This window comes from Engystomops pustulosus, chromosome 9 (genome assembly GCF_040894005.1).
Source record: "Engystomops pustulosus chromosome 9, aEngPut4.maternal, whole genome shotgun sequence".
NCBI classification, from domain to species: domain Eukaryota; kingdom Metazoa; phylum Chordata; class Amphibia; order Anura; family Leptodactylidae; genus Engystomops; species Engystomops pustulosus.
In genome coordinates this window covers 61,650,283-61,673,429 of record NC_092419.1, presented here as the reverse complement: position 1 = coordinate 61,673,429, position 23,147 = coordinate 61,650,283, and the positions used below count along the sequence as shown (strand labels likewise).

General features: G+C 44.9%; 42 pseudogenes; all 42 read right to left on the bottom strand.

Moving 5' to 3' along the window:
- Positions 1-249: 249 nt before the first annotated feature.
- Positions 250-368, bottom strand: LOC140082520 (5S ribosomal RNA; annotated as a pseudogene).
- Positions 369-1,005: 637 nt separating this feature from the next.
- On the bottom strand, positions 1,006-1,124 carry LOC140093992 (5S ribosomal RNA; annotated as a pseudogene).
- A 258-nt stretch (positions 1,125-1,382) lies between these two features.
- LOC140089960 (5S ribosomal RNA) lies at positions 1,383-1,501 on the bottom strand (annotated as a pseudogene).
- A 69-nt stretch (positions 1,502-1,570) lies between these two features.
- On the bottom strand, positions 1,571-1,689 carry LOC140093366 (5S ribosomal RNA; annotated as a pseudogene).
- Positions 1,690-1,759: 70 nt separating this feature from the next.
- LOC140088736 (5S ribosomal RNA) lies at positions 1,760-1,878 on the bottom strand (annotated as a pseudogene).
- A 259-nt stretch (positions 1,879-2,137) lies between these two features.
- On the bottom strand, positions 2,138-2,256 carry LOC140084623 (5S ribosomal RNA; annotated as a pseudogene).
- Positions 2,257-2,326: 70 nt separating this feature from the next.
- On the bottom strand, positions 2,327-2,445 carry LOC140092258 (5S ribosomal RNA; annotated as a pseudogene).
- A 634-nt stretch (positions 2,446-3,079) lies between these two features.
- On the bottom strand, positions 3,080-3,198 carry LOC140087253 (5S ribosomal RNA; annotated as a pseudogene).
- A 259-nt stretch (positions 3,199-3,457) lies between these two features.
- LOC140095849 (5S ribosomal RNA) lies at positions 3,458-3,576 on the bottom strand (annotated as a pseudogene).
- Positions 3,577-4,402: 826 nt separating this feature from the next.
- LOC140092692 (5S ribosomal RNA) lies at positions 4,403-4,521 on the bottom strand (annotated as a pseudogene).
- A 259-nt stretch (positions 4,522-4,780) lies between these two features.
- LOC140096823 (5S ribosomal RNA) lies at positions 4,781-4,899 on the bottom strand (annotated as a pseudogene).
- A 70-nt stretch (positions 4,900-4,969) lies between these two features.
- Positions 4,970-5,088, bottom strand: LOC140094533 (5S ribosomal RNA; annotated as a pseudogene).
- Positions 5,089-5,535: 447 nt separating this feature from the next.
- Positions 5,536-5,654, bottom strand: LOC140078821 (5S ribosomal RNA; annotated as a pseudogene).
- Positions 5,655-5,913: 259 nt separating this feature from the next.
- On the bottom strand, positions 5,914-6,032 carry LOC140096421 (5S ribosomal RNA; annotated as a pseudogene).
- A 447-nt stretch (positions 6,033-6,479) lies between these two features.
- Positions 6,480-6,598, bottom strand: LOC140088245 (5S ribosomal RNA; annotated as a pseudogene).
- A 69-nt stretch (positions 6,599-6,667) lies between these two features.
- LOC140093365 (5S ribosomal RNA) lies at positions 6,668-6,786 on the bottom strand (annotated as a pseudogene).
- Positions 6,787-7,422: 636 nt separating this feature from the next.
- LOC140082519 (5S ribosomal RNA) lies at positions 7,423-7,541 on the bottom strand (annotated as a pseudogene).
- A 1,196-nt stretch (positions 7,542-8,737) lies between these two features.
- Positions 8,738-8,856, bottom strand: LOC140096822 (5S ribosomal RNA; annotated as a pseudogene).
- A 70-nt stretch (positions 8,857-8,926) lies between these two features.
- On the bottom strand, positions 8,927-9,045 carry LOC140089195 (5S ribosomal RNA; annotated as a pseudogene).
- A 70-nt stretch (positions 9,046-9,115) lies between these two features.
- LOC140096821 (5S ribosomal RNA) lies at positions 9,116-9,234 on the bottom strand (annotated as a pseudogene).
- A 448-nt stretch (positions 9,235-9,682) lies between these two features.
- Positions 9,683-9,801, bottom strand: LOC140091164 (5S ribosomal RNA; annotated as a pseudogene).
- Positions 9,802-10,627: 826 nt separating this feature from the next.
- Positions 10,628-10,746, bottom strand: LOC140081753 (5S ribosomal RNA; annotated as a pseudogene).
- Positions 10,747-11,005: 259 nt separating this feature from the next.
- Positions 11,006-11,124, bottom strand: LOC140092762 (5S ribosomal RNA; annotated as a pseudogene).
- Positions 11,125-11,950: 826 nt separating this feature from the next.
- Positions 11,951-12,069, bottom strand: LOC140093584 (5S ribosomal RNA; annotated as a pseudogene).
- An 825-nt stretch (positions 12,070-12,894) lies between these two features.
- LOC140096351 (5S ribosomal RNA) lies at positions 12,895-13,013 on the bottom strand (annotated as a pseudogene).
- Positions 13,014-13,083: 70 nt separating this feature from the next.
- Positions 13,084-13,202, bottom strand: LOC140093582 (5S ribosomal RNA; annotated as a pseudogene).
- A 448-nt stretch (positions 13,203-13,650) lies between these two features.
- On the bottom strand, positions 13,651-13,769 carry LOC140091733 (5S ribosomal RNA; annotated as a pseudogene).
- Positions 13,770-14,595: 826 nt separating this feature from the next.
- Positions 14,596-14,714, bottom strand: LOC140083682 (5S ribosomal RNA; annotated as a pseudogene).
- A 70-nt stretch (positions 14,715-14,784) lies between these two features.
- LOC140098786 (5S ribosomal RNA) lies at positions 14,785-14,903 on the bottom strand (annotated as a pseudogene).
- A 636-nt stretch (positions 14,904-15,539) lies between these two features.
- LOC140091279 (5S ribosomal RNA) lies at positions 15,540-15,658 on the bottom strand (annotated as a pseudogene).
- Positions 15,659-15,728: 70 nt separating this feature from the next.
- LOC140097091 (5S ribosomal RNA) lies at positions 15,729-15,847 on the bottom strand (annotated as a pseudogene).
- A 1,013-nt stretch (positions 15,848-16,860) lies between these two features.
- On the bottom strand, positions 16,861-16,979 carry LOC140089874 (5S ribosomal RNA; annotated as a pseudogene).
- A 69-nt stretch (positions 16,980-17,048) lies between these two features.
- On the bottom strand, positions 17,049-17,167 carry LOC140093364 (5S ribosomal RNA; annotated as a pseudogene).
- A 448-nt stretch (positions 17,168-17,615) lies between these two features.
- LOC140082518 (5S ribosomal RNA) lies at positions 17,616-17,734 on the bottom strand (annotated as a pseudogene).
- Positions 17,735-18,182: 448 nt separating this feature from the next.
- On the bottom strand, positions 18,183-18,301 carry LOC140088735 (5S ribosomal RNA; annotated as a pseudogene).
- A 1,004-nt stretch (positions 18,302-19,305) lies between these two features.
- LOC140093581 (5S ribosomal RNA) lies at positions 19,306-19,424 on the bottom strand (annotated as a pseudogene).
- Positions 19,425-19,872: 448 nt separating this feature from the next.
- Positions 19,873-19,991, bottom strand: LOC140091190 (5S ribosomal RNA; annotated as a pseudogene).
- A 258-nt stretch (positions 19,992-20,249) lies between these two features.
- On the bottom strand, positions 20,250-20,368 carry LOC140093398 (5S ribosomal RNA; annotated as a pseudogene).
- A 70-nt stretch (positions 20,369-20,438) lies between these two features.
- Positions 20,439-20,557, bottom strand: LOC140093579 (5S ribosomal RNA; annotated as a pseudogene).
- A 448-nt stretch (positions 20,558-21,005) lies between these two features.
- Positions 21,006-21,124, bottom strand: LOC140091712 (5S ribosomal RNA; annotated as a pseudogene).
- An 826-nt stretch (positions 21,125-21,950) lies between these two features.
- On the bottom strand, positions 21,951-22,069 carry LOC140083680 (5S ribosomal RNA; annotated as a pseudogene).
- Positions 22,070-22,139: 70 nt separating this feature from the next.
- Positions 22,140-22,258, bottom strand: LOC140098785 (5S ribosomal RNA; annotated as a pseudogene).
- Between the last annotated feature and the right edge of the window lie 889 nt (positions 22,259-23,147).

Sequence of the window (23,147 nt, the reverse complement as noted above, 5' to 3'; positions counted from 1 at the left end):
CAATTTGAACCTTCTTTTACTATCTCATAGAGAAACTAACACAATTTTCAGGTTCAAAAAGGTCAACGGAACTTGGGATTCCCAGCCAGTCTCCCATGCTGGTACTTGCCAAGCCTTAAGCTGCATCGCTGCTGCGATCTGACAAGAGCACACACATTCAGCTTAGAATGGCCGTTGACAGCAGTTGTAAAATTTGAACCTTCTTCTACTATCTCATAGAGAAACTAACACAATTTTCAGGTTCAAAAAGGTCAACGGAACTTGGGATTCCCAGCCAGTCTCCCATGCTGGTACTTGCCAAGCCTTAAGCTGCATTGCTGCTGCGATCTGACGAGAGCAGGCACATTCAGCTTAGAATGGCCATTGACAGCAGCTGTTCAATTTGAACCTTCTTTTACTATCTCATAGAGAAACTAACACAATTTTCAGGTTCAAAAAGGTCAACAGAACTTTGGATTCCCAGCCAGTCTCCCATGCTGGTACTTGCCAAGCCTTAAGCTGCATCGCTGCTGCGATCTGACAAGAGCACACACATTCAGCTTAGAATGGCCGTTGACAGCAGTTGTTCAATTTGAACCTTCTTCTACTATCTCATAGAGAAACTAACACAATTTTCAGGTTCAAAAAAGTCACCAGAACTTGGGATTCCCAGCCAGTCTCCCATGCTGGTACTTGCCAAGCCTTAAGCTGCATCGCTGCTGCGATCTGACAAGAGCACGCACATTCAGCTTAGAATGGCCGTTGACAGCAGCTGTTCAATTTGAACCTTCTTTTACTATCTCATAGAGAAACTAACACAATTTTCAGGTTCAAAAAGGTCACCAGAACTTGGGATTCCCAGCCAGTCTCCCATGCTGGTACTTGCCAAGCCTTAAGCTGCATCGCTGCTGCGATCTGAGAAGAGCACGCACATTCAGCTTAGAATTGCCGTTGACAGCAGCTTTTCAATTTGAACCTTCTTTTACTATCTCATACAGAAACTAACACAATTTTCAGGTTCAAAAAGGTCTACGGAACTTGGGATTCCCAGCCAGTCTCCCATGCTGGTACTTGCCAAGCCTTAAGCTGCATTGCTGCTGCGATCTGACGAGAGCAGGCACATTCAGCTTAGAATGGCCATTGATAGCAGCTGTTCAATTTGAACCTTCTTTTGCTATCTCATAGAGAAACTAACACAATTTTCAGGTTCAAAAATGTCACCAGAACTTGGGATTCCAAGCCAGTCTCCCATGCTGGTACTTGCCAAGCCTTAAGCTGCATCGCTGCTGCGATCTGACAAGAGCACGCACATTCAGCTTAGAATGGCCGTTGACAGCAGCTGTTCAATTTGAACCTTCTTTTACTATCTCATAGAGAAACTAACACATTTTCAGGTTCAAAAAGGTCAACAGAACTTGGGATTCCCAGCCAGTCTCCCATGCTGGTACTTGCCAAGCCTTAAGCTGCATTGCTGCTGCGATCTGACGAGAGCAGGCACATTCTGCTTAGAATGGCCGTTGACAGCAGCTGTTCAATTTGAACCTTCTTTTACTATCTCATAGAGAAACTAACACATTTTCAGGTTCAAAAAGGTCAACGGAACTTGGAATTCCCAGCCAGTCTCCCATGCTGGTACTTGCCAAGCCTTAAGTTGCATTGCTGCTGCGATCTGACGAGAGCAGGCAAATTCAGCTTAGAATGGCCGTTGACAGCAGCTGTTTAATTTGAACCTTCTTTTGCTATCTCATAGAGAAACTAACACAATTTTCAGGTTCAAAACGGTCAACGGAACTTGGGATTCCCAGCCAGTCTCCCATGCTGGTACTTGCCAAGCCTTAAGCTGCATTGCTGCTGCGATCTGACAAGAGCAGGCACATTCAGCTTAGAATGGCCGTTGACAGCAGCATTTCAAATTGAACCTTCTTTTACTATCTCATAGAGAAACTAAAACAATTTTCAAGTTCAAAAAGGTCAACAGAACTTGGGATTCCCAGCCAGTCTCCCATGCTGGAACTTGCCAAGCCTTAAGCTGTATCGCTGCTGCGATCTGACAAGAGCACGCACATTCAGCTTAGAATGGCCGTTGACAGCAGCTGTTCAATTTGAACCTTCTTTTACTATCTCATAGAGAAACTAACACAATTTTCAGGTTCAAAAAGGTCAACAGAACTTGGGATTCCCAGCCAGTCTCCCATGCTGGTACTTGCCAAGCCTTAAGCTGCATTGCTGCTGCGATCTGACGAGAGCAGGAACATTCAGCTTAGAATGGCCATTGACAGCAGCTGTTCAATTTGAACCTTCTTTTACTATCTCATAGAGAAACTAAAACAATTTTCAAGTTCAAAAAGGTCAACAGAACTTGGGATTCCCAGCCAGTCTCCCATGCTGGTACTTGCCAAGCCTTAAGCTGCATTGCTGCTGCGATCTGACGAGAGCAGGAACATTCAGCTTAGAACGGCCATTGACAGCAGCTGTTCAATTTGAACCTTCTTTTACTATCTCATAGAGAAACTAACACAATTTTCAGGTTCAAAAAGGTCAACAGAACTTGGGATTCCCTGCCAGTCTCCCATGCTGGTACTTGCCAAGCCTTAAGCTGCATCGCTGCTGCGATCTGACAAGAGCACACACATTCTGCTTAGAATGGCCGTTGACAGCAGTTGTTCAATTTGAACCTTCTTCTACTATCTCATAGAGAAACTAACACAATTTTCAGGTTAAAAATGGTCAACAGAACTTGGGATTCCCAGCCAGTCTCCCATGCTGGTACTTGCCAAGCCTTAAGCTGCATCGCTGCGATCTGACAAGAGCACGCACATTCAGCTTAGAATGGCCGTTTACAGCAGCTGTTTAATTTGAACCTTCTTTTGCTATCTCATAGAGAAACTAACACAATTTTAAGGTTCAAAAAGGTCAACGGAACTTGGGATTCCCAGCCAGTCTCCCATGCTGGTACTTGCCAAGCCTTAAGCTGCATCGCTGCTACGATCTGAAAAGAGCACACACATTCAGCTTAGAATGGCCGTTGACAGCAGTTGTTCAATTTGAACCTACTTCTACTATCTCATAGAGAAACTAACACAATTTTCAGGTTCAAAAAGGTCAACGGAACTTGGGATTCCCAGCCAGTCTCCCATGCTGGTACTTGCCAAGCCTTAAGCTGCATCGCTGCTGCGATCTGACAAGAGCAGGCACATTCAGCTTAGAATGGCCGTTGACAGCAGCATTTCAAATTGAACCTTCTTTTACTATCTCATAGAGAAACTAAAACAATTTTCAAGTTCAAAAAGGTCAACAGAACTTGGGATTCCCAGCCAGTCTCCCATGCTGGAACTTGCCAAGCCGTAAGCTGCATCGCTGCTGCGATCTGACAAGAGCACGCACATTCAGCTTAGAATGGCCGTTGACAGCAGATGTTCAATTTGAACCTTCTTTTACTATCTCATAGAGAAACTAACACAATTTTCAGGTTCAAAAAGGTCAACGGAACTTGAGATTCCCAGCCAGTCTCCCATGCTGGTACTTGCCAAGCCTTAAGCTGCATTGCTGCTGCGATCTGACAAGAGCAGGCACATTCAGCTTAGAATGGCCATTGACAGCAGCTGTTCAATTTGAACCTTCTTTTACTATCTCATAGAGAAACTAACACAATTTTCAGGTTCAAAAAGGTCAACAGAACTTGGGATTCCCAGCCAGTCTCCCATGCTGGTACTTGCCAAGCCTTAAGCTGCATCGCTGCTGCGATCTGACAAGAGCACACACATTCAGCTTAGAATGGCCGTTGACAGCAGTTGTTCAATTTGAACCTTCTTCTACTATCTCATAGAGAAACTAACACAATTTTCAGGTTCAAAAAAGTCACCAGAACTTGGGATTCCCAGCCAGTCTCCCATGCTGGTACTTGCCAAGCCTTAAGCTGCATCGCTGCTGCGATCTGACAAGAGCACGCACATTCAGCTTAGAATGGCCGTTGACAGCAGCTGTTCAATTTGAACCTTCTTTTACTATCTCATAGAGAAACTAACACAATTTTCAAGTTCAAAAAGGTCAACAGAACTTGGGATTCCCAGCCAGTCTCCCATGCTGGAACTTGCCAAGCCTTAAGCTGCATTGCTGCTGCGATCTGACAAGAGCAGGCACATTCAGCTTTGAATGGCCATTGACAGCAGCATTTCAAATTGAACCTTCTTTTACTATCTCATAGAGAAACTAAAACAATTTTCAAGTTCAAAAAGGTCAACAGAACTTGGAATTCCCAGCCAGTCTCACATGCTGGAACTTGCCAAGCCTTAAGCTGCATCGCTGCTGCGATCTGACAAGAACACGCACATTCAGCTTAGAATGGCCGTTGACAGCAGCTGTTCAATTTGAACCTTCTTTTACTATCTCATAGAGAAACTAACACAATTTTCAGGTTCAAAAAGGTCAACGGAACTTGGGATTCCCAGCCAGTCTCCCATGCTGGTACTTGCCAAGCCTTAAGCTGCATTGCTGCTGCGATCTGACAAGAGCAGGCACATTCAGCTTAGAATGGCCATTGACAGCAGTTGTTCAATTTGAACCTTCTTCTACTATCTCATATAGAAACTAACACAATTTTCAGGTTCAAAAAGGTCACCAGAACTTGGGATTCCAAGCCAGTCTCCCATGCTGGTACTTGCCAAGCCTTAAGCTGCATCGCTGCTGCGATCTGACAAGAGCACGCACATTCAGCTTAGAATGGCCGTTGACAGCAACTGTTCAATTTGAAAGTTCTTTTACTATCTCATAGAGAAACTAACACAATTTTCAGGTTCAAAAAGGGCAACGGAACTTGGGATTCCCAGCCAGTCTCCCATGCTGGTACTTGCCAAGCCTTAAGCTGCATTGCTGCTGCGATCTGGCGAGAGCAGGCACATTCAGCTTAGAATGGCCATTGACAGCAGTTGTTCAATTTGAACCTTCTTCTACTATCTTATATAGAAACTAACACAATTTTCAGGTTCAAAAAGGTCAACGGAACTTGGGATTCCCAGCCAGTCTCCCATGCTGGTACTTGCCAAGCCTTAAGCTGCATCACTGCTGCGATCTGACAAGAGCACGCACATTCAGCTTAGAATGGCCGTTGACAGCAGCTGTTCAATTTGAACCTTCTTTTACTATCTCATAGAGAAACTAACACAATTTTCAGGTTCAAAAAGGGCAACGGAACTTGGGATTCCAAGCCAGTCTCCCATGCTGGTACTTGCCAAGCCTTAAGCTGCATTGCTGCTGCAATCTGACAAGAGCAGGCACATTCAGCTTAGAATGGCCGGTGACAGCAGCTGTTCAATTTGAACCTTCTTTTGCTATCTCATAGAGAAACTAACACAATTTTCAGGTTCAAAAAGGTCACCAGAACTTGGGATTCCAGGCCAGTCTCCCATGCTGGTACTTGCCAAGCCTTAAGCTGCATCACTGCTGCGATCTGACAAGAGCACGCACATTCAGCTTAGAATGGCCGTTGACAGCAGCTGTTCAATTTGAACCTTCTTTTACTATCTCATAGAGAAACTAACACATTTTCAGGTTCAAAAAGGTCAACAGAACTTGGGATTCCCAGCCAGTCTCCCATGCTGGTACTTGCCAAGCCTTAAGCTGCATTGCTGCTGCGATCTGACGAGAGCAGGCACATTCAGCTTAGAATGGCCGTTGACAGCAGTTGTTCAATTTGAACCTTCTTCTACTATCTCATAGAGAAACTAACACAATTTTCAGGTTCAAAAAAGTCACCAGAACTTGGGATTCCCAGCCAGTCTCCCATGCTGGAACTTGCCAAGCCTTAAGCTGCATCGCTGCTGCGATCTGACAAGAGCACGCACATTCAGCTTAGAATGGCCGTTGACAGCAGCTGTTCAATTTGAACCTTCTTTTGCTATCTCATAGAGAAACTAACACAATTTTCAGGTTCAAAAAGGTCAACGGAACTTGGGATTCCCAGCCAGTCTCCCATGCTGGTACTTGCCAAGCCTTAAGCTGCATTGCTGCTGCGATCTGGCGAGAGCAGGCACATTCAGCTTAGAATTGCCATTGACAGCAGTTGTTCAATTTGAACCTTCTTCTACTATCTCATATAGAAACTAACACAATTTTCAGGTTCAAAAAGGTCACCAGAACTTGGGATTCCAAGCCAGTCTCCCATGCTGGTACTTGCCAAGCCTTAAGCTGCATCGCTGCTGCGATCTGACAAGAGCACGCACATTCAGCTTAGAATGGCCGTTGACAGCAGCTGTTCAATTTGAACCTTCTTTTACTATCTCATAGAGAAACTAACACATTTTCAGGTTCAAAAAGGTCAGCAGAACTTGGGATTCCCAGCCAGTCTCCCATGCTGGTACTTGCCAAGCCTTAAGCTGCATTGCTGCTGCGATCTGGCGAGAGCAGGCACATTCAGCTTAGAATGGCCATTGACAGCAGCTGTTCAATTTGAACCTTCTTTTACTATCTCATAGAGAAACTAACACAATTTTCAGGTTCAAAAAGGTCAACGGAACTTGGGATTCCCAGCCAGTCTCCCATGCTGGTACTTGCCAAGCCTTAAGCTGCATTGCTGCTGCGATCTGACGAGAGCAGGCACATTCAGCTTAGAATGGCCGTTGACAGCAGCTGTTCAATTTGAACCTTCTTTTACTATCTCATAGAGAAACTAACACATTTTCAGGTTCAAAAAGGTCAACGGAACTTGGAATTCCCAGCCAGTCTCCCATGCTGGTACTTGCCAAGCCTTAAGTTGCATTGCTGCTGCGATCTGACGAGAGCAGGCAAATTCAGCTTAGAATGGCCGTTGACAGCAGCTGTTCAATTTGAACCTTCTTTTACTATCTCATAGAGAAACTAACACATTTTCAGGTTCAAAATGGTCATCAGAACTTGGGATTCCCAGCCAGTCTCCCATGCTGGTACTTGCCAAGCCTTAAGCTGCATTGCTGCTGCAATCTGACGAGAGCAGGCACATTCAGCTTAGAATTGCCGTTGACAGCAGCTGTTCAATTTGAACCTTCTTTTACTATCTCATAGAGAAACTAACACAATTTTCATGTTCAAAAAGGTCAACGGAACTTGGGATTCCCAGCCAGTCTCCCATGCTGGTACTTGCCAAGCCTTAAGCTGCATCGCTGCTGCGATCTGAAAAGAGCACACACATTCAGCTAAGAATGGCCGTTGACAGCAGTTGTTCAATTTGAACCTTCTTCTACTATCTCATAGAGAAACTAACACAATTTTCAGGTTCAAAAAGGTCACCAGAACTTGGGATTCCCAGCCAGTCTCCCATGCTGGTACTTGCCAAGCCTTAAGCTGCATCCCTGCTGCGATCTGACAAGAGCACGCACATTCAGCTTAGAATTGCCGTTGACAGCAGCTTTTCAATTTGAACCTTCTTTTACTATCTCATACAGAAACTAACACAATTTTCAGGTTCAAAAAGGTCAACGGAACTTGGGATTCCCAGCCAGTCTCCCATGCTGGTACTTGCCAAGCCTTAAGCTGCATTGCTGCTGCGATCTGACGAGAGCAGGCACATTCAGCTTAGAATGGCCATTGACAGCAGCTGTTCAATTTGAACCTTCTTTTACTATCTCATAGAGAAACTAACACAATTTTCAGGTTCAAAAAGGTCAACAGAACTTGGGATTCCCAGCCAGTCTCCCATGCTGGTACTTGCCAAGCCTTAAGCTGCATCGCTGCTGCGATCTGACAAGAGCACACACATTCAGCTTAGAATGGCCGTTGACAGCAGTTGTTCAATTTGAACCTTCTTCTACTATCTCATAGAGAAACTAACACAATTTTCAGGTTCAAAAAAGTCACCAGAACTTGGGATTCCCAGCCAGTCTCCCATGCTGGTACTTGCCAAGGCTTAAGCTGCATCGCTGCTGCGATCTGACAAGAGCACGCACATTCAGCTTAGAATGGCCGTTGACAGCAGCTGTTCAATTTGAACCTTCTTTTACTATCTCATAGAGAAACTAACACAATTTTCAAGTTCAAAAAGGTCAACAGAACTTGGGATTCCCAGCCAGTCTCCCATGCTGGAACTTGCCAAGCCTTAAGCTGCATTGCTGCTGCGATCTGACAAGAGCAGGCACATTCAGCTTTGAATGGCCATTGACAGCAGCATTTCAAATTGAACCTTCTTTTACTATCTCATAGAGAAACTAAAACAATTTTCAAGTTCAAAAAGGTCAACAGAACTTGGAATTCCCAGCCAGTCTCACATGCTGGAACTTGCCAAGCCTTAAGCTGCATCGCTGCTGCGATCTGACAAGAACACGCACATTCAGCTTAGAATGGCCGTTGACAGCAGCTGTTCAATTTGAACCTTCTTTTACTATCTCATAGAGAAACTAACACAATTTTCAGGTTCAAAAAGGTCAACGGAACTTGGGATTCCCAGCCAGTCTCCCATGCTGGTACTTGCCAAGCCTTAAGCTGCTGCGATCTGACGAGAGCAGGCACATTCAGCTTAGAATGGCCATTGACAGCAGTTGTTCAATTTGAACCTTCTTCTACTATCTCATATAGAAACTAACACAATTTTCAGGTTCAAAAAGGTCACCAGAACTTGGGATTCCAAGCCAGTCTCCCATGCTGGTACTTGCCAAGCCTTAAGCTGCATCGCTGCTGCGATCTGACAAGAGCACGCACATTCAGCTTAGAATGGCCGTTGACAGCAACTGTTCAATTTGAAAGTTCTTTTACTATCTCATAGAGAAACTAACACAATTTTCAGGTTCAAAAAGGGCAACGGAACTTGGGATTCCCAGCCAGTCTCCCATGCTGGTACTTGCCAAGCCTTAAGCTGCATTGCTGCTGCGATCTGGCGAGAGCAGGCACATTCAGCTTAGAATGGCCATTGACAGAAGTTGTTCAATTTGAACCTTCTTCTACTATCTTATATAGAAACTAACACAATTTTCAGGTTCAAAAAGGTCAACGGAACTTGGGATTCCCAGCCAGTCTCCCATGCTGGTACTTGCCAAGCCTTAAGCTGCATTGCTGCTGCGATCTGACGAGAGCAGGCACATTCAGCTTAGAATGGCCATTGAAAGCAGTTGTTCAATTTGAACCTTCTTCTACTATCTCATAGAGAAACTAACACAATTTTCAGGTTCAAAAAGGGCAACGGAACTTGGGATTCCCAGCCAGTCTCCCATGCTGGTACTTGCCAAGCCTTAAGCTGCATTGCTGCTGCGATCTGGCGAGAGCAGGCACATTCAGCTTAGAATGGCCATTGACAGCAGTTGTTCAATTTGAACCTTCTTCTACTATCTAATATAGAAACTAACACAATTTTCAGGTTCAAAAAGGTCACCAGAACTTGGGATTCCAAGCCAGTCTCCCATGCTGGTACTTGCCAAGCCTTAAGCTGCATTGCTGCTGCGATCGGAAAAGAGCACACACATTCAGCTAAGAATGGCCGTTGACAGCAGTTGTTCAATTTGAACCTTCTTCTACTATCTCATAGAGAAACTAACACAATTTTCAGGTTCAAAAAGGTCACCAGAACTTGGGATTCCCAGCCAGTCTCCCATGCTGGTACTTGCCAAGCCTTAAGCTGCATCCCTGCTGCGATCTGACAAGAGCACGCACATTCAGCTTAGAATTGCCGTTGACAGCAGCTTTTCAATTTGAACCTTCTTTTACTATCTCATACAGAAACTAACACAATTTTCAGGTTCAAAAAGGTCAACGGAACTTGGGATTCCCAGCCAGTCTCCCATGCTGGTACTTGCCAAACCTTAAGCTGCATTGCTGCTGCGATCTGACGAGAGCAGGCACATTCAGCTTAGAATGGCCATTGACAGCAGCTGTTCAATTTGAACCTTCTTTTACTATCTCATAGAGAAACTAACACAATTTTCAGGTTCAAAAAGGTCAACAGAACTTGGGATTCCCAGCCAGTCTCCCATGCTGGTACTTGCCAAGCCTTAAGCTGCATCGCTGCTGCGATCTGACAAGAGCACACACATTCAGCTTAAAATGGCCGTTGACAGCAGTTGTTCAATTTGAACCTTCTTCTACTATCTCATAGAGAAACTAACACAATTTTCAGGTTCAAAAAAGTCACCAGAACTTGGGATTCCCAGCCAGTCTCCCATGCTGGTACTTGCCAAGCCTTAAGCTGCATCACTGCTGCGATCTGACAAGAGCACGCACATTCAGCTTAGAATGGCCGTTGACAGCAGCTGTTCAATTTGAACCTTCTTTTACTATCTCATAGAGAAACTAACACAATTTTCAAGTTCAAAAAGGTCAACAGAACTTGGGATTCCAAGCCAGTCTCCCATGCTGGAACTTGCCAAGCCTTAAGCTGCATTGCTGCTGCGATCTGACAAGAGCAGGCACATTCAGCTTTGAATGGCCATTGACAGCAGCATTTCAAATTGAACCTTCTTTTACTATCTCATAGAGAAACTAAAACAATTTTCAAGTTCAAAAAGGTCAACAGAACTTGGGATTCCCAGCCAGTCTCACATGCTGGAACTTGCCAAGCCTTAAGCTGCATCGCTGCTGCGATCTGACGAGAGCAGGCACATTCAGCTTAGAATTGCCGTTGACAGCAGCTGTTCAATTTGAACCTTCTTTTACTATCTCATAGAGAAACTAACACAATTTTCAGGTTCAAAAAGGTCAACGGAACTTGGAATTCCCAGCCAGTCTCCCATGCTGGTACTTGCCAAGCCTTAAGCTGCATTGCTGCTGCGATCTGACGAGAGCAGGCACATTCAGCTTAGAATGGCCATTGACAGCAGTTGTTCAATTTGAACCTTCTTCTACTATCTCATATAGAAACTAACACAATTTTCAGGTTCAAAAAGGTCACCAGAACTTGGGATTCCAAGCCAGTCTCCCATGCTGGTACTTGCCAAGCCTTAAGCTGCATCGCTGCTGCGATCTGACAAGAGCACGCACATTCAGCTTAGAATGGCCGTTGACAGCAACTGTTCAATTTGAAAGTTCTTTTACTATCTCATAGAGAAACTAACACAATTTTCAGGTTCAAAAAGGTCAACAGAACTTGGAATTCCCAGCCAGTCTCCCATGCTGGTACTTGCCAAGCCTTAAGCTGCATTGCTGCTGCGATCTGGCGAGAGCAGGCACATTCAGCTTAGAATGGCCATTGACAGCAGTTGTTCAATTTGAACCTTCTTCTACTATCTCATATAGAAACTAACACAATTTTCAGGTTCAAAAAGGTCACCAGAACTTGGGATTCCAAGCCAGTCTCCCATGCTGGTACTTGCCAAGCCTAAAGCTGCATCACTGCTGCGATCTGACAAGAGCACGCACATTCAGCTTAGAATGGCCGTTGACAGCAACTGTTCAATTTGAAAGTTCTTTTACTATCTCATAGAGAAACTAACACAATTTTCAGATTCAAAAAGGGCAACGGAACTTGGGATTCCCAGCCAGTCTCCCATGCTGGTACTTGCCAAGCCTTATGCTGCATTGCTGCTGTGATCTGGCGAGAGCAGGCACATTCAGCTTAGAATGGCCACTGACAGCAGTTGTTCAATTTGAACCTTCTTCTACTATCTTATATAGAAACTAACACAATTTTCAGGTTCAAAAAGGTCACCAGAACTTGGGATTCCAAGCCAGTCTCCCTTGCTGGTACTTGCCAAGCCTTAAGCTGCATTGCTGCTGCAATCTGACAAGAGCAGGCACATTCAGCTTAGAATGGCCGTTGACAGCAGCTGTTCAATTTGAACCTTCTTTTGCTATCTCATAGAGAAACTAACACAATTTTCAGGTTCAAAAAGGTCACCAGAACTTGGGATTCCAAGCCAGCCTCCCATGCTGGTACTTGCCAAGCCTTAAGCTGCATTGCTGCTGCGATCTGACGAGAGCAGGCACATTCAGCTTAGAATGGCCGTTGACAGCAGCTGTTCAATTTGAACCTTCTTTTGCTATCTCATAGAGAAACTAACACAATTTTCAGGTTCAAAACGGTCAACGGAACTTGGGATTCCCAGCCAGTCTCCCATGCTGGTACTTGCCAAGCCTTAAGCTGCATTGCTGCTGCAATCTGACGAGAGCAGGCACATTCAGCTTAGAATTGCCGTTGACAGCAGCTGTTCAATTTGAACCTTCTTTTACTATCTCATAGAGAAACTAACACAATTTTCAGGTTCAAAAAGGGCAACAGAACTTGGGATTCCCAGCCAGTCTCCCATGCTGGTACTTGCCAAGCCTTAAGCTGCATCGCTGCTACGATCTGAAAAGAGCACACACATTCAGCTTAGAATGTCCGTTGACAGCAGTTGTTCAATTTGAACCTTCTTCTACTATCTCATAGAGAAACTAACACAATTTACAGGTTCAAAAAGGTCACCAGAACTTGGGATTCCCAGCCAGTCTCCCATGCTGGTACTTGCCAAGCCTTAAGCTGCATCGCTGCTGCGATCTGAGAAGAGCACGCACATTCAGCTTAGAATTGCCGTTGACAGCAGCTTTTCAATTTGAACCTTCTTTTACTATCTCATACAGAAACTAACACAATTTTCAGGTTCAAAAAGGTCAACGGAACTTGGGATTCCCAGCCAGTCTCCCATGCTGATACTTGCCAAGCCTTAAGCTGCATTGCTGCTGCGATTTGACGAGAGCAGGCACATTCAGCTTAGAATGGCCATTGACAGCAGCTGTTCAATTTGAACCTTCTTTTGCTATCTCATAGAGAAACTAACACAATTTTCAGGTTCAAAAAGGTCACCAGAACTTGGGATTCCAAGCCAGTCTCCCATGCTGGTACTTGCCAAGCCTTAAGCTGCATCGCTGCTGCGATCTGACAAGAGCACGCACATTCAGCTTAGAATGGCCGTTGACAGCAGCTGTTCAATTTGAACCTTCTTTTACTATCTCATAGAGAAACTAACACATTTTCAGGTTCAAAAAGGTCAACGGAACTAGAAATTCCCAGCCAGTCTCCCATGCTGGTACTTGCCAAGCCTTAAGTTGCATTGCTGCTGCGATCTGACGAGAGCAGGCAAATTCAGCTTAGAATGGCCGTTGACAGCAGCTGTTCAATTTGAACCTTCTTTTGCTATCTCATAAAGAAACTAACACAATTTTCAGGTTCAAAACGGTCAACGGAACTTGGGATTCCCAGCCAGTCTCCCATGCTGGTACTTGCCAAGCCTTAAGCTGCATTGCTGCTGCAATCTGACGAGAGCAGGCACATTCAGCTTAGAATTGCCGTTGACAGCAGCTGTTCAATTTGAACCTTCTTTTACTATCTCATAGAGAAACTAACACAATTTTCAGGTTCAAAAAGGTCAACAGAACTTGGGATTCCCAGCCAGTCTCCCATGCTGGTACTTGCCAAGCCTTAAGCTGCATCGCTGCTGCGATCTGAAAAGAGCACACACATTCAGCTTAGAATGGCCGTTGACAGCAGTTGTTCAATTTGAACCTTCTTCTACTATCTCATAGAGAAACTAACACAATTTTCAGGTTCAAAATGGTCACCAGAACTTGGGATTCCCAGCCAGTCTCCCATGCTGGTACTTGCCAAGCCTTAAGCTGCATCGCTGCTGCGATCTGAGAAGAGCACGCACATTCAGCTTAGAATTGCCGTTGACAGCAGCTTTTCAATTTGAACCTTCTTTTACTATCTCATACAGAAACTAACACAATTTTCAGGTTCAAAAAGGTCAACGGAACTTGGGATTCCCAGCCAGTCTCCCATGCTGGTACTTGCCAAGCCTTAGGCTGCATTGCTGCTGCGATCTGACGAGAGCAGGCACATTCAGCTTAGAATGGCCATTGACAGCAGCTGTTCAATTTGAACCTTCTTTTACTATCTCATAGAGAAACTAACACAATTTTCAGGTTCAAAAAGGTCAACAGAACTTGGGATTCCCTGCCAGTCTCCCATGCTGGTACTTGCCAAGCCTTAAGCTGCATCGCTGCTGCGATCTGACAAGAGCACACACATTCTGCTTAGAATGGCCGTTGACAGCAGTTGTTCAATTTGAACCTTCTTCTACTATCTCATAGAGAAACTAACACAATTTTCAGGTTCAAAAAAGTCACCAGAACTTGGGATTCCCAGCCAGTCTCCCATGCTGGTACTTGCCAAGCCTTAAGCTGCATCGCTGCTGCGATCTGACAAGAGCACGCACATTCAGCTTAGAATGGCCGTTGACAGCAGCTGTTCAATTTGAACCTTCTTTTACTATCTCATAGAGAAACTAACACAATTTTCAGGTTCAAAAAGGTCAACGGAACTTGGGATTCCCAGTCAGTCTCCCATGCTGGTACTTGCTAAGCCTTAAGCTGCATTGCTGTTACGATCTGACAAGAGCAGGCACATTCAGCTTAGAATGGCCGTTGACAGCAGCATTTCAAATTGAACCTTCTTTTACTATCTCATAGAGAAACTAAAACAATTTTCAAGTTCAAAAAGGTCAACAGAACTTGGGATTCCCAGCCAGTCTCCCATGCTGGAACTTGCCAAGCCTTAAGCTGCATCGCTGCTGCGATCTGATAAGAGCACGCACATTCAGCTTAGAATGGCCGTTGACAGCAGCTGTTCAATTTGAACCTTCTTTTACTATCTCATAGAGAAACTAACACAATTTTCAGGTTCAAAAAGGTCAACAGAACTTGGGATTCCCAGCCAGTCTCCCATGCTGGTACTTGCCAAGCCTTAAGCTGCATTGCTGCTGCGATCTGACGAGAGCAGGCACATTCAGCTTAGAATGGCCATTGACAGCAGCTGTTCAATTTGAACCTTCTTTTACTATCTCATAGAGAAACTAACACAACTTTCAGGTTTAAAAAGGTCAACAGAACTTGGGATTCCCTGCCAGTCTCCCATGCTGGTACTTGCCAAGCCTTAAGCTGCATCACTGCTGCGATCTGACAAGAGCACGCACATTCAGCTTAGAATGGCCGTTGACAGGAGCTGTTCAATTTGAACCTTCTTTTACTATCTCATAGAGAAACTAACACAATTTTCAGGTTCAAAAAGGGCAACGGAACTTGGGATTCCAAGCCAGTCTCCCATGCTGGTACTTGCCAAGCCTTAAGCTGCATTGCTGCTGCAATCTGACAAGAGCAGGCACATTCAGCTTAGAATGGCCGGTGACAGCAGCTGTTCAATTTGAACCTTCTTTTGCTATCTCATAGAGAAACTAACACAATTTTCAGGTTCAAAAGGTCACCAGAACTTGGGATTCCAGGCCAGTCTCCCATGCTGGTACTTGCCAAGCCTTAAGCTGCATCACTGCTGCGATCTGACAAGAGCACGCACATTCAGCTTAGAATAGCCGTTGACAGCAGCTGTTAAATTTGAACCTTCTTTTACTATCTCATAGAGAAACTAACACAATTTTCAGGTTCAAAAATGTCAACGGAACTTGGGATTCCCAGCCAGTCTCCCATGCTGGTACTTGCCAAGCCTTAAGCTGCATTGCTGCTGCGATCTGACAAGAGCAGGCACATTCAGCTTTGAATGGCCGTTGACAGCAGCATTTCAAATTGAACCTTCTTTTACTATCTCATACAGAAACTAAAACAATTTTCAAGTTCAAAAAGGTCAACAGAACTTGGGATTCCCAGCCAGTCTCCCATGCTGGAACTTGCCAAGCCTTAAGCTGCATCGCTGCTGCGATCTGACGAGAGCAGGCACATTCAGCTTAGAATGGCCGTTGACAGCAGCATTTCAAATTGAACCTTCTTTTACTATCTCATAGAGAAACTAAAACAATTTTCAAGTTCAAAAAGGTCAACAGAACTTGGGATTCCCAGCCAGTCTCCCATGCTGGTACTTGCCAAGCCTTAAGCTGCATCGCTGCTGCGATCTGACAAGAGCACGCACATTCAGCTTAGAATGGCCGTTGACAGCAGCTGTTCAATTTGAACCTTCTTTTACTATCTCATGGAGAAACTAACACAATTTTCAGGTTCAAAAAGGTCAACAGAACTTGGGATTCCCTGCCAGTCTCCCATGCTGGTACTTGCCAAGCCTTAAGCTGCATCGCTGCTGCGATCTGACAAGAGCACACACATTCAGCTTAGAATGGCCGTTGACAGCAGTTGTTCAATTTGAACCTTCTTTTGCTATCTCATAGAGAAACTAACACAATTTTCAGGTTCAAAAAGGGCAACGGAACTTGGGATTCCAGGCCAGTCTCCCATGCTGGTACTTGCCAAGCCTTAAGCTGCATCACTGCTGCGATCTGACATGAGCACGCACATTCAGCTTAGAATGGGCGTTGACAGCAGCTGTTCAATTTGAACCTTCTTTTACTATCTCATAGAGAAACTAACACATTTTCAGGTTCAAAAAGGTCAACAGAACTTGGGATTACCAGCCAGTCTCCCATGCTGGTACTTGCCAAGCCTTAAGCTGCATCGCTGCTGCGATCTGACAAGAGCACACACATTCAGCTTAGAATGGCCGTTGACAGCAGTTGTTCAATTTGAACCTTCTTCTACTATCTCATAGAGAAACTAACACAATTTTCAGGTTCAAAAAAGTCACCAGAACTTGGGATTCCCAGCCAGTCTCCCATGCTGGTACTTGCCAAGCCTTAAGCTGCATCGCTGCTGCGATCTGACAAGAGCACGCACATTCAGCTTAGAATGGCCGTTGACAGCAGCTGTTCAATTTGAACCTTCTTTTACTATCTCATAGAGAAACTAACACAATTTTCAGGTTCAAAAAGGTCACCAGAACTTGGGATTCCCAGCCAGTCTCCCATGCTGGTACTTGCCAAGCCTTAAGCTGCATCGCTGCTGCGATCTGACAAGAGCACGCACATTCAGCTTAGAATTGCCGTTGACAGCAGCTTTTCAATTTGAACCTTCTTTTACTATCTCATACAGAAACTAACACATTTTCAGGTTCAAAAAGGTCAACAGAACTTGGGATTCCCAGCCAGTCTCCCATGCTGGTACTTGCCAAGCCTTAAGCTGCATTGCTGCTGCGATCTGACGAGAGCACGCACATTCAGCTTAGAATGGCCGTTGACAGCAGCTGTTCAATTTGAACCTTCTTTTACTATCTCATAGAGAAACTAACACATTTTCAGGTTCAAAAAGGTCAACGGAACTTGGAATTCCCAGCCAGTCTCCCATGCTGGTACTTGCCAAGCCTTAAGTTGCATTGCTGCTGCGATCTGACGAGAGCAGGCAAATTCAGCTTAGAATGGCCGTTGACAGCAGCTGTTCAATTTGAACCTTCTTTTGCTATCTCATAGAGAAACTAACACAATTTTCAGGTTCAAAAAAGTCACCAGAACTTGGGATTCCCAGCCAGTCTCCCATGCTAGTACTTGCCAAGCCTTAAGCTGCATCGCTGCTGCGATCTGAAAAGAGCACACACATTCAGCTTAGAATGGCCGTTGACAGCAGTTGTTCAATTTGAACCTTCTTCTACTATCTCATAGAGAAGCTAACACAATTTTCAGGTTCAAAAAGGTCACCAGAACTTGGGATTCCCAGCCAGTCTCCCATGCTGGTACTTGCCAAGCCTTAAGCTGCATCGCTGCTGCGATCTGAGAAGAGCACGCACATTCAGCTTAGAATTGCCGTTGACAGCAGCTTTTCAATTTGAACCTTCTTTTACTATCTCATACAGAAACTAACACAATTTTCAGGTTCAAAAAGGTCAACGGAACTTGGGATTCCCAGCCAGTCTCCCATGCTGGTACTTGCCAAGCCTTAAGCTGCATTGCTGCTGCGATCTGACGAGAGCAGGCACATTCAGCTTAGAATGGCCATTGACAGCAGCTGTTCAATTTGAACCTTCTTTTACTATCTCATAGAGAAACTAACACAATTTTCAGGTTCAAAAAGGTCAACAGAACTTGGGATTCCCTGCCAGTCTCCCATGCTGGTACTTGCCAAGCCTTAAGCTGCATCGCTGCTGTGATCTGACAAGAGCACACACATTCTGCTTAGAATGGCCGTTGACAGCAGTTGTTCAATTTGAACCTTCTTCTACTATCTCATAGAGAAACTAACACAATTTTCAGGTTCAAAAAAGTAACCAGAACTTGGGATTCCCAGCCAGTCTCCCATGCTGGTACTTGCCAAGCATTAAGCTGCATCGCTGCTGCGATCTGACAAGAGCACGCACATTCAGCTTAGAATGGCCGTTGACAGCAGCTGTTCAATTTGAACCTTCTTTTACTATCTCATAGAGAAACTAACACAATTTTCAGGTTCAAAAAGGTCAACGGAACTTGGGATTCCCAGCCAGTCTCCCATGCTGGTACTTGCCAAGCCTTAAGCTGCATTGCTGCTGCGATCTGACAAGAGCAGGCACATTCAGCTTAGAATGGCCGTTGACAGCAGCATTTCAAATTGAACCTTCTTTTACTATCTCATAGAGAAACTAAAACAATTTTCAAGTTCAAAAAGGTCAACAAAACTTGGGATTCCCAGCCAGTCTCCCATGCTGGAACTTGCCAAGCCTTAAGCTGCATCGCTGCTGCGATCTGACAAGAGCACGCACATTCAGCTTAGAATGGCCGTTGACAGCAGCTGTTCAATTTGAACCTTCTTTTACTATCTCATAGAGAAACTAACACAATTTTCAGGTTCAAAAAGGTCACCAGAACTTGGGATTCCAAGCCAGTCTCCCATGCTGGTACTTGCCAAGCCTTAAGCTGCGATCTGACAAGAGCACGCACATTCAGCTTAGAATGGCCGTTGACAGCAGCTGTTCAATTTGAACCTTCTTTTACTATCTCATAGAGAAACTAACACAATTTTCAGGTTCAAAAAGGGCAACGGAACTTGGGATTCCCAGCCAGTCTCCCATGCTGGTACTTGCCAAGCCTTATGCTGCATTGCTGCTGCGATCTGGCGAGAGCAGGCACATTCAGCTTAGAATGGCCATTGACAGCAGTTGTTCAATTTGAACCTTCTTCTACTATCTTATATAGAAACTAACACAATTTTCAGGTTCAAAAAGGTCACCAGAACTTGGGATTCCAAGCCAGTCTCCCTTGCTGGTACTTGCCAAGCCTTAAGCTGCATTGCTGCTGCAATCTGACAAGAGCAGGCACATTCAGCTTAGAATGGCCGTTGACAGCAGCTGTTCAATTTGAACCTTCTTTTGCTATCTCATAGAGAAACTAACACAATTTTCAGGTTCAAAAAGGTCACCAGAACTTGGGATTCCAAGCCAGCCTCCCATGCTGGTACTTGCCAAGCCTTAAGCTGCATTGCTGCTGCGATCTGACGAGAGCAGGCACATTCAGCTTAGAATGGCCGTTGACAGCAGCTGTTCAATTTGAACCTTCTTTTGCTATCTCATAGAGAAACTAACACAATTTTCAGGTTCAAAACGGTCAACGGAACTTGGGATTCCCAGCCAGTCTCCCATGCTGGTACTTGCCAAGCCTTAAGCTGCATTGCTGCTGCAATCTGACGAGAGCAGGCACATTCAGCTTAGAATTGCCGTTGACAGCAGCTGTTCAATTTGAACCTTCTTTTACTATCTCATAGAGAAACTAACACAATTTTCAGGTTCAAAAAGGTCAACAGAACTTGGGATTCCCAGCCAGTCTCCCATGCTGGTACTTGCCAAGCCTTAAGCTGCATCGCTGCTGCGATCTGAAAAGAGCACACACATTCAGCTTAGAATGTCCGTTGACAGCAGTTGTTCAATTTGAACCTTCTTCTACTATCTCATAGAGAAACTAACACAATTTACAGGTTCAAAAAGGTCACCAGAACTTGGGATTCCCAGCCAGTCTCCCATGCTGGTACTTGCCAAGCCTTAAGCTGCATCGCTGCTGCGATCTGAGAAGAGCACGCACATTCAGCTTAGAATGGCCGTTGACAGCAGCTTTTCAATTTGAACCTTCTTTTACTATCTCATACAGAAACTAACACAATTTTCAGGTTCAAAAAGGTCAACGGAACTTGGGATTCCCAGCCAGTCTCCCATGCTGATACTTGCCAAGCCTTAAGCTGCATTGCTGCTGCGATCTGACGAGAGCAGGCACATTCAGCTTAGAATGGCCATTGACAGCAGCTGTTCAATTTGAACCTTCTTTTGCTATCTCATAGAGAAACTAACACAATTTTCAGGTTCAAAAAGGTCACCAGAACTTGGGATTCCAAGCCAGTCTCCCATGCTGGTACTTGCCAAGCCTTAAGCTGCATCGCTGCTGCGATCTGACAAGAGCACGCACATTCAGCTTAGAATGGCCGTTGACAGCAGCTGTTCAATTTGAACCTTCTTTTACTATCTCATAGAGAAACAAACACATTTTCAGGTTCAAAAAGGTCAACGGAACTTGGAATTCCCAGCCAGTCTCCCATGCTGGTACTTGCCAAGCCTTAAGTTGCATTGCTGCTGCGATCTGACGAGAGCAGGCAAATTCAGCTTAGAATGGCCGTTGACAGCAGCTGTTCAATTTGAACCTTCTTTTGCTATCTCATAAAGAAACTAACACAATTTTCAGGTTCAAAACGGTCAACGGAACTTGGGATTCCCAGCCAGTCTCCCATGCTGGTACTTGCCAAGCCTTAAGCTGCATTGCTGCTGCAATCTGACGAGAGCAGGCACATTCAGCTTAGAATTGCCGTTGACAGCAGCTGTTCAATTTGAACCTTCTTTTACTATCTCATAGAGAAACTAACACAATTTTCAGGTTCAAAAAGGTCAACAGAACTTGGGATTCCCAGCCAGTCTCCCATGCTGGTACTTGCCAAGCCTTAAGCTGCATCGCTGCTGCGATCTGAAAAGAGCACACACATTCAGCTTAGAATGGCCGTTGACAGCAGTTGTTCAATTTGAACCTTCTTCTACTATCTCATAGAGAAACTAACACAATTTTCAGGTTCAAAATGGTCACCAGAACTTGGGATTCCCAGCCAGTCTCCCATGCTGGTACTTGCCAAGCCTTAAGCTGCATCGCTGCTGCGATCTGAGAAGAGCACGCACATTCAGCTTAGAATTGCCGTTGACAGCAGCTTTTCAATTTGAACCTTCTTTTACTATCTCATACAGAAACTAACACAATTTTCAGGTTCAAAAAGGTCAACGGAACTTGGGATTCCCAGCCAGTCTCCCATGCTGGTACTTGCCAAGCCTTAGGCTGCATTGCTGCTGCGATCTGACGAGAGCAGGCACATTCAGCTTAGAATGGCCATTGACAGCAGCTGTTCAATTTGAACCTTCTTTTACTATCTCATAGAGAAACTAACACAATTTTCAGGTTCAAAAAGGTCAACAGAACTTGGGATTCCCTGCCAGTCTCCCATGCTGGTACTTGCCAAGCCTTAAGCTGCATCGCTGCTGCGATCTGACAAGAGCACACACATTCTGCTTAGAATGGCCGTTGACAGCAGTTGTTCAATTTGAACCTTCTTCTACTATCTCATAGAGAAACTAACACAATTTTCAGGTTCAAAAAAGTCACCAGAACTTGGGATTCCCAGCCAGTCTCCCATGCTGGTACTTGCCAAGCCTTAAGCTGCATCGCTGCTGCGATCTGACAAGAGCACGCACATTCAGCTTAGAATGGCCGTTGACAGCAGCTGTTCAATTTGAACCTTCTTTTACTATCTCATAGAGAAACTAACACAATTTTCAGGTTCAAAAAGGTCAACGGAACTTGGGATTCCCAGTCAGTCTCCCATGCTGGTACTTGCCAAGCCTTAAGCTGCATTGCTGTTACGATCTGACAAGAGCAGGCACATTCAGCTTAGAATGGCCGTTGACAGCAGCATTTCAAATTGAACCTTCTTTTACTATCTCATAGAGAAACTAAAACAATTTTCAAGTTCAAAAAGGTCAACAGAACTTGGGATTCCCAGCCAGTCTCCCATGCTGGAACTTGCCAAGCCTTAAGCTGCATCGCTGCTGCGATCTGATAAGAGCACGCACATTCAGCTTAGAATGGCCGTTGACAGCAGCTGTTCAATTTGAACCTTCTTTTACTATCTCATAGAGAAACTAACACAATTTTCAGGTTCAAAAAGGTCAACAGAACTTGGGATTCCCAGCCAGTCTCCCATGCTGGTACTTGCCAAGCCTTAAGCTGCATTGCTGCTGCGATCTGACGAGAGCAGGCACATTCAGCTTAGAATGGCCATTGACAGCAGCTGTTCAATTTGAACCTTCTTTTACTATCTCATAGAGAAACTAACACAACTTTCAGGTTTAAAAAGGTCAACAGAACTTGGGATTCCCTGCCAGTCTCCCATGCTGGTACTTGCCAAGCCTTAAGCTGCATCACTGCTGCGATCTGACAAGAGCACGCACATTCAGCTTAGAATGGCCGTTGACAGGAGCTGTTCAATTTGAACCTTCTTTTACTATCTCATAGAGAAACTAACACAATTTTCAGGTTCAAAAAGGGCAACGGAACTTGGGATTCCAAGCCAGTCTCCCATGCTGGTACTTGCCAAGCCTTAAGCTGCATTGCTGCTGCAATCTGACAAGAGCAGGCACATTCAGCTTAGAATGGCCGGTGACAGCAGCTGTTCAATTTGAACCTTCTTTTGCTATCTCATAGAGAAACTAACACAATTTTCAGGTTCAAAAGGTCACCAGAACTTGGGATTCCAGGCCAGTCTCCCATGCTGGTACTTGCCAAGCCTTAAGCTGCATCACTGCTGCGATCTGACAAGAGCACGCACATTCAGCTTAGAATGGCCGTTGACAGCAGCTGTTCAATTTGAACCTTCTTTTACTATCTCATAGAGAAACTAACACATTTTCAGGTTCAAAAAGGTCAACAGAACTTGGGATTCCCAGCCAGTCTCCCATGCTGGTACTTGCCAAGCCTTAAGCTGCATCGCTGCTGCGATCTGACAAGAGCACACACATTCAGCTTAGAATGGCCGTTGACAGCAGTTGTTCAATTTGAACCTTCTTCTACTATCTCATAGAGAAACTAACACAATTTTCAGGTTCAAAAAAGTCACCAGAACTTGGGATTCCCAGCCAGTCTCCCATGCTGGTACTTGCCAAGCCTTAAGCTGCATCGCTGCTGCGATCTGACAAGAGCACGCACATTCAGCTTAGAATAGCCGTTGACAGCAGCTGTTAAATTTGAACCTTCTTTTACTATCTCATAGAGAAACTAACACAATTTTCAGGTTCAAAAATGTCAACGGAACTTGGGATTCCCAGCCAGTCTCCCATGCTGGTACTTGCCAAGCCTTAAGCTGCA